We start from the raw sequence: 8,191 nt of genomic DNA, 5'->3' as shown, positions 1-8,191 counted from the left end.
CGCGGCAGACCGAAGGAGGAGGGGCGCGTGGCCGAGGTCGGGCGGGAGGAGGCAGCGCGGCAGCAGGCAGCAGCGGTGGGGAGCGCGCTGCCAGCGACGGCGGCAGCTGGACGCGGAAGCGGTAGTGGCCGGCAGCGCCCCGAGCGATGGGGGACTCGACGTGGCGGAGCAGCGGCAAGGAGTGCGCGCTCGGGCGCGAGCAGCCTGATCCAAGGGACGATGGAGGCCTGCCGGACGGTCGGCAGGCGGCAGAAAGAGGTTTGCCTCTCTCTCCTCTCTTTGTCCCTTCCTCTCTATCTCTCTCTCATCTCTCCTGTCCCAGGTCGCTCCATCCATCTCGTCTTCTCACTTCCATTCCGGCCAAGATCCGGATCTCCCGCTCTCTCTCCTCCTGGTCTTCAACAGCACATGGCAGATGGGGAGGACGGCCGGGAGATGGTGACCTGCTTGGAGCTTGTGGCGCCCTTGTGCTACAGCCTACAGGCCTAGGTATGTGCTCTCTCCCCCCTCTCCTCTGAAATAACCGAACCCTTTTTTTGAAGCCTACAGTGAAAATTTGACGGTGGCGACGAGGTCAAGTGGCTGTCCAAGTCGACGAAGAGCGAACCATGAAGGTTCTGCGGCTGTTCAGACCTGGAGTGATTTGATTTGCAGTGTGGGGAAAGGCAGTGCTATGCACATGGGTAAGTAACATGAACTCACCGAGAAAATAGTAGAGCTCCTCATTCTGGTTCATAGCTAAACGCTACACCTGTGAGCTCCTCATTCTGGTTCTATTTTACTTATAGGGTTTTATGTCAAGTAGATTACTTCCTTGATTAATTTTGTTTTATTTCGCTTCTAGGGTCCGTCTCCCTCTCTTTTGTTGTGCACCGTTATGGAGTGCTCAATTCTCTGTCAAAGATCTCTTGCATCTGAGAAGGAGCTGGACGGGCCCTGAAGTTTCCATGGCTAGAAACATGGTCAAGAGCCCCAGGTCAGTTACCTCTTCTTGTCTTTTATTTGGTTTAATTGTGTCTCTGTTTCCTGATTTCATAAGTGGAAGAGTTTGGACTGAGGTTTGTTTCTTGGGAGGTGGAAAACTAGAAGCTGGGTACGAGTCCTACTGGTTGAGGAGCATGGATATGAAGAGAATGGGTGCACATGGCGGCTGGCTTGTGGTATTTTTATGAGATGTAGGTCGGTTTTACTTCTGCTGTAATCTTGCTGATTTGATGTTGTTAGTGTAGTGGTAAATTTTGCAACCACCAACTGATGCTTTTGAGGTTTAACTTTTCCCTGTGTTGAGTAGGTTGGTCTAAAGGTGAAGAGCTTCAAGGGCTTGTCGGTTCGCAAGGCACTGGTTCAGTGGTTCTTGAGGCGAGCTTATTTGGAGCTTCCAGATTGTCCTGGGCTTCATCAAAAGGATGCCCGCACCGGCGTAAGTTCTGAATAGCTCTGAATCTTGAATGCTTCCAGTATCAAATCTCAAGTTTTTGTACCCAATGATTACCAACGCTGTTGTAATAATATTGCTGTAACTATTATTCAGCTCATTAAAATTGTTGATGTTTAAGATGATTTGCTGCTGTTTTTGCAGCTTTGTCATGGATTTGAGCAAAGGGAATAGTCTCAGGAAGGTTATTTGGAGGAAGAAGGCGACCAATACTCACCAAAACTGTTGTGTTGGAGGAGGGCAAATTTGCCATCTATAATTTTGTATTTAGTTCAGTTTGGTACTAAACAATGGTATTGCTCTTCTTGTTTAAATCAATCGAGAATAAATACTGCAGAGTGTTTGCTATAAGTTAGTTAGGTTATATTTTTATTTCTGATAATTGCTCAATGCTGTTTGATATTTCTTTGTACTTCGTATTTAGTTGTGCCAGAAGTATTGTCGATGCTTTAGGTTTTCCATTGTCGGGTTCAAGCACTCAAATAATTTTTTGTTGCAGAGTTTTGATTTATGAGATGAGATACAACATTCAACCTCATTAAAAATACATACATTTACAGAATGGTGCTTCATTACCCTCCTCACCTCACCCACAATAAAGCGGATGGGGAACACGCATCGAGCTGGTATTCTTGCACGTGCTCATGTCTTGTTCACCTTCCCCAGTTTATTATCCTCAAGTATTAGTAATTAGGTAAATTGATTTGACTTGGGTAATGTTTGATCTCTTCTCAGTAGTAGTATCAGACTCATTAGTAAATAGGTCTTGTGATAATGGTTTATTGTTCTCACCATCTTCTAGGAATTTATGGGAACAGTGGTTTTCTGATGGTATCGTGCAATGATGGTCTGAACCCAATGCAAGCTGCTGTAAGATATTAAAATCTTTGTTTGTAATTTTTTAAGCTGTGTGCTTGACAACCCTGCCCTCTAGCAATCTTTCTTTTAATTTCCAAATGATGTTTTTTTGATGTGTGCAGGTCTGTGCAATAAGAGAAGAAAGTTTTATCAAGAAGGCCAACATGTGTGCAGCTTTTCTTCATTCTAAGATCTGAACTCCTCTTGTTTCATAAAGCACTAGGAGCAAAAATACTTGCATTTGTGGAATATCCATATATATTTGATACCTCCGTTTCCTTCAAATAAATCTCAGTTCAGGAAAATAAATTACTTGACAGTGTGCAGTAGATTAGTTCACAAAAATAAATTACCGTATTTGTTTGTAGTTGTATCCCTGACTAATAAAGAGTTTGTTCGCTCCTGCAGTATCAATTATTACGATAAAATGGGTCTTCTTATGATGTTCTTATTAGTATCGTTACTCCATCTGGAGAATGACGTTTACTCTTTCAGCTAACAACATATTTGAAACAAAAAGTTCCGTGTCATTTTCATTTGTAAAATTAAATTTGTAGTGTGAATCTGTTATGCTTAATCATGGTGGGGGTCCTTTTGAAGTTGTTCCTGTCTCCAAGCATGATTCTGCTAGCTACAGAGGTTCAAATCCATAAGTACAGCTTAACAATTTGGATTTCAATCATGCTTTCTATCCATTATGGTTCGGTTTTAAATGCTTTGAGAGCTCTTTATTAAGATTTTGTATGATTAAGAACCTAAAAAATACCTTGAATGCCCTCAATATTTAGAGTTAGTTATAGTGATTTTGTACAGAGCTTTTGCCTGCAAAGGTTGTCCGTGTTACTCTACGGGTCATCTGGCAGCATGTAAGGATGATAGGAAACTGTTGAAAAGCTAGGCTAATAGGAAATTGTCAGATGTAAGTCCTCATGTCTTCAGCTCGCAAATGGCATGCATGCCAAATATTAAAATGACGTTGTTAAAGAAGATATATGTAGGTAACTAGGGAACATCAAAATTGGGGTTTACATTGACATGTGCCATGGTGCCTAGCTGATGTGATAATTTCTATCTGAAACTGAAATTTCTGAACTTTTACCCCTCTTTCGGGTAACTGGAGTGATGATGGTTCAGTGAAGCTATGGAGTATGAATCAGGCAATTCTACTCTTACACCTGATGTATGTCATCTTTTGAATTACGACAATGTAGTTACAGAGCTTATGTGTGATAGTAATAATTTTTGCCCTATATTATTGCAGCAAAAAAAATTATGAACTCTGCAGGTTGGGAGTGTTGGCACTGTCAGAACAGGGGCAAATATCTGCTATGTACATCATGTTTTCGCTCGCTCCATTGCAAATGACTCCTCTTCTCACGGTATTGTTTTAGAAATGGTTCCTGTTGGACAAATAAACAAGTGCTCTCTCACCTTCTGCTTAAGAATACACGGAGGGTACCCCTCTCCCTTGTCACACCTGTCATTTTCATTTACAGTTCTACAGCCTATATATACTGCATTTAGCAGATTGAGCAACTCTAAATCTTTCTTAGTTTTTTCACTTCCATTTTTTGTTTTTTTCAAGGCGGAAAGAGAACTTGTTGGCAAGCTGTTGATGAAGGGCGATCACCGTTTGGGACACTCCAGTGTCATGGACATTGTAAATGCAGCATGGCATGATACCGGCTGTAGTACATGCACATTAACTTCCATTTCATCCATTTACTTTTACTACCCATTAATCGTTTGTTTTTCTATGATTGTTATTTATTGACAGTTTATGCATCTTGCTGATTGTACAGGAACTTATAATGCAGTCTTCTCAGTTTTGCTATGAAAGGAATTGCCAGTATCATGTCTTTTTTTTATGTTACCATGTTACCGGTCATATACTTAGGATTACTTTTCTTCATTCGTGCAAATCAGACATCAAACATACTATGGTGTTAAGGGGTTGCTTAGGTGGTAAAGCGCCCTTTCAGCACCTTGGAATTGCCCCCCTTAGGTGCTTAAACGTCATACCGGCGGTAGAGCATCTTAGGACGTATTAGTGCCTTTAAAACCTTGAAATATAAATGTTAATACCACTACCAATCATTTACTAATTCTATTTTGATCATATTATGTGCTAGAGGGAGGCAGAGCAGTGAACCGAATGGGGACAGATACATGGAATCTGATTTGAAAAGCTAAGGTGCCACCATAACTGAGTTTTCAGATGGAAGCTTGCAGGAAATACTCGGTGTGCAGGCCCTTCGTCTTTGTAACAGCGCAACCCTCATGGTATGGCAGCCTTGATGTATCAGCAAATTTTGCCAACACGAGAGCCTTCTCTATTTGTCCATTCATTTATGTATGTTCCTTGGCTTTTCTCACAGGCAGAGGGTTTGCTGCAGCGCTGCTGGGTATCGAGGTAGTCTGCGTGAGGCCGGTTTGGGCATTATCCACTGCCTCATTCATTCTCCAGACCAAGCCCACCGCCATGAAGGTTTGCTCAGTCAGAAATGTATTAAGGACCTGTGTAACTACTTGTATTGTTAACTGAGATATTGATAGTAATTTATTTGTTTTACTATTTTGCTTTGTTTTCATAGGATAATTCATTGATGGGTTATTTTTTGGCAATAGGTGATTCCCCTCGCTATATACTGAACAAGATTGGTTTTTTATGTATCCAAGCTATACTGAATATTTTTTAGGGCAAAGTTTGGGCAATTTTTTGTTGGTCTTCACGTGTTGTGCTAATCATATAAGATCACGAGCATATGTTTCTACAAGGTTTGTAATGCATCAGTTGATGGTGATATTGTATTTGCACAACTCATAACCATCTGTCCGCTATCAAAGCATTGTTTTTTCAGCTCAGATCTTAGAAAATTAGAATGTTGTATGGATTTACTAATTGTGGAGATAATCTTATAGCAGGAATATGTGTATTTTACTTTGTAGACAAAGTAGGCATGTTAGTTCATGCAGTTTATGACAAGAGTTTTGAAAAACCAGGGGTGGGCAAGCGGTGTTTTCTGCATGTATGCAACAAAATATTAACAAATGGATTGCTTATTGTCGATTTGGGAAACCATGAGTTCTGATGCTTTTCTTGCTTATGTCATCACCATCCCTTATAATAAGTTGTGATACCTTTTCTTGCTGATGCTTCTTCCGTGGATTATGCTCTTTGTAGCAAATGCGAAGCTGGACTTTGTTGTTTCTGAGGACCTACTACTACTGTATTTCTTCCTATCTCAAAATCTATCCAGTTCAGATACACCTTAAATACCATGACAATTATTTGCAATCTTTTTTTAATCCTAACTACAAATAGGAAAGAGTATATATCTTGGACTGGTCATTTCTATAAGTTGCAACCTTTCTGAGCACATCTAATTATGGATTGTTGAAGCAGCTAGGCAGCTCTGAGGTAGTAGTGGATGCTGATTTTGAAATTACCTTCAAACTGAAGTGGCGGTCATGTTCTTGTAGTGTCTTCATGGCACTCGATCGGGTATGATTTGTTACACTCACCATTGCTGCTTAAACTTTTTTACTTCCCACTCTAATTGATGAATAAAACTACGGTATCAATTAATCTTGTTGGGTATGTGATGGGATATGGGAGGGCAGGGGTGTGTGTGATTTAGCACCATGGGAAGAAGCAACACAGGGGATATAGCAGGGATATTATGGCTGCTGTCATGGCGACCACTCTATTCGTGCATTTGTGTGTTCTCATTATTGTTTTCGGGGATCACGTTTAGGATGTGCCAAGTAACTTAGTTTCTACATTTGTATGGCGACGAGAGGTTATGGTGGTTTATTATTTTGCATTCTGCAAGTTTTGTACTATTTAGCATATATGTAGTATTTTCCAGTATTATGGTTATCTAACCAAGAAGGTTTACATTGCCTTTCAAGTAGTTGCATTGTCATGATAACTTGTGAGTCAAGTCTCTGCTTTTCTTTGTCAGTAAAATCTCTTGCTCGGTAATGCATTTAATAAGAAAAGAGGAAATACCCCTCTACAATTACTCAGAATAATTTAACAGCCACTACCGTATAAAAAATGCATCAGCTCAGGCAATGAATTATGTTTTCGAGAATATAGGCAATGAATTATCATGCAGTCCCGTGCATCTTTTTTAGTTCCAGTTTCAAAACCATTTTCAGATTCATGTATATTTTTTTCTCATCAAATATCAAGCAGGGCACTGCAAAGAGAACGGAAACCCATCTCCACGGGATGAAGACTGGTGAGCTGGGAAATGCTCCATGTTCAAATTGAAAATTTTGATTCCCGGTTCCTGATATACCCACTTAGGAGGTGAGCTTGGAGTGGTGCCAAGTCTTTCAGCTGTTGATTATTTTCAAGGTGTTCATTTTGCCCCACAGTTGGCTGCATAGTTTATATGCAAATACTATGGGAGCCAGCAGCTTGAGAGCGTTGCTGACTCTGTATCAGTTGGTTTTGTAAAAATATCTCTAAAAAAGAGGGAACTTGACTATATCAGTATGTAATTTGTTTCATTTTTGAAGTTGTATTTCAGTGGTTTCATATCTAACTTGCGGTAATGTGTTAGTGCAGATGGTCACCGTGCATCTGGATGCTAAGAAGGTGTTCGCTTTGTGATTTTGTAACTTTATTGCGGCTTTTGTTTGGTTCAATTGCCCATAATTAGGTTCTGTGACTTTACACACGGCTTGAATATTGCTTTTCTTTTGCCATTTGCACCAGGGAGCAACAGGTTGAAGGGGTCTCAAAGACCTATCATTAACCGATTAAAACTTATGGCTACGTGCTATCTTGCTTTTGCCTGTGCGCCGGGGCGCACCGGGTCATCTCTGAAAGACACTTACCTGGTGTCTGTCAGAACGGCGCGGAATCTCCAGCGTGTTTTGGAAGGTTTCCAACAATTGTTCTAGCCTGTCAAAATATGATTTAAAGTTCCGGCATAGATATTTGGATGAATCCTCATAGTCGCTTTATAATCAGCCATCACAATTGTCCAGAGGCTCCGTGTGGTGTCCTTCGGTGCACTTCTGAAAGTACTGCATCTTGATTCTAGCCGTTTCATCTAGAATACCAGTGCAGCCCCTAGATCCACACCCACCAGCTAGAGCTGTTGAGAAAGCACATCGTACATTTCTCCTATAAAAGCTCCTAGATGACCCGGCCAACCAGGCCATCTGAGAGGGGCACATTGATCTGGGTCGTCCATTCCACCAGCGCCAATCCCGCTTTTCACTACAGCCGTCCGATCGGTAATTTTTTTTCTCACTTCTTCTGTGTCCCACCGAGCCCATGATGGCTGGGGCCAGCTTCGTTTGGGACCCGGCCATAAGAGGCAGCCTAGGTGCTCATTCGCGTCGCCTTCCGTCTCCTACCGCGGGAGACGGTGAAAACCTAGATCGGCGTGGAGCCATGGACGACCCCCAATCCTCCCCGCCCCTCTCCTCCCCAATGGCGATCTCCTTCTCACCCATCAGGTCTCACCCCTGCTCCAGCCCCGCGTGAGGCCGGTGCGCAACAGAGCACGGGTTGGCGGTGGACGAATCTCCTCCTCCCGTCCCCCAATCCCTGCTCCTCTTCCTCTCATCCAATCTGCGGCCTTCCTCCTTCTCGCGCGGCGGCGCGTCTGGAGGAACCGGCCAGACAAGGAGCGGCCAGCCCGAGCGACGGCGGCGGCGACTGAGGCGCCGGGCACGGCCGGAGACGGGTTGGCGCGGGGTGGATCTGCTCCGGCGACGACCAGAGGCGACGGGCTCGCGCGGGGCGGATCTGCGGCGGTGGCGACTGGAGGCGTCGGGCGCGGCCGAAGACGGGCCAGCGCGGGGCGGATCCATGTCCATAATTTTCTTCACATGTTTTGGAAACTCAAATGTGCAAGTAAAACGAAATAA

At 43.0% G+C, this 8,191-nt stretch overlaps 1 long non-coding RNA gene across 12 annotated transcripts; it reads left to right on the top strand.

Moving 5' to 3' along the window:
* The first annotated feature begins 203 nt into the window (after positions 1-203).
* LOC124680357 lies at positions 204-7,265 on the top strand. Of its 12 annotated transcripts, none has more exons than XR_006995496.1 (11): positions 204-258; positions 323-683; positions 845-976; positions 1,075-1,179; positions 1,292-1,420; positions 1,580-2,129; positions 2,238-2,305; positions 2,416-3,473; positions 3,555-4,576; positions 4,672-5,798; positions 6,498-7,006. It is a non-coding gene; the product is annotated as an uncharacterized LOC124680357 (long non-coding RNA). The 12 variants fall into 12 exon arrangements; XR_006995498.1 differs by adding an exon at positions 7,026-7,265 and having other exon boundaries at positions 221-683; positions 6,498-6,543; XR_006995501.1 differs by having other exon boundaries at positions 221-683; positions 4,672-5,071; positions 5,700-5,798; positions 6,498-7,007.
* Positions 7,266-8,191: the final 926 nt, after the last annotated feature.

The sequence above is a fragment of the Lolium rigidum genome, unplaced genomic scaffold (assembly GCF_022539505.1).
Source record: "Lolium rigidum isolate FL_2022 unplaced genomic scaffold, APGP_CSIRO_Lrig_0.1 contig_13455_1, whole genome shotgun sequence".
Lineage (NCBI taxonomy): Eukaryota > Viridiplantae > Streptophyta > Magnoliopsida > Poales > Poaceae > Lolium > Lolium rigidum.
The sequence above is the reverse complement of the archived record's forward strand: the minus strand, read 5'-3'. Positions and strand labels throughout refer to the sequence as shown.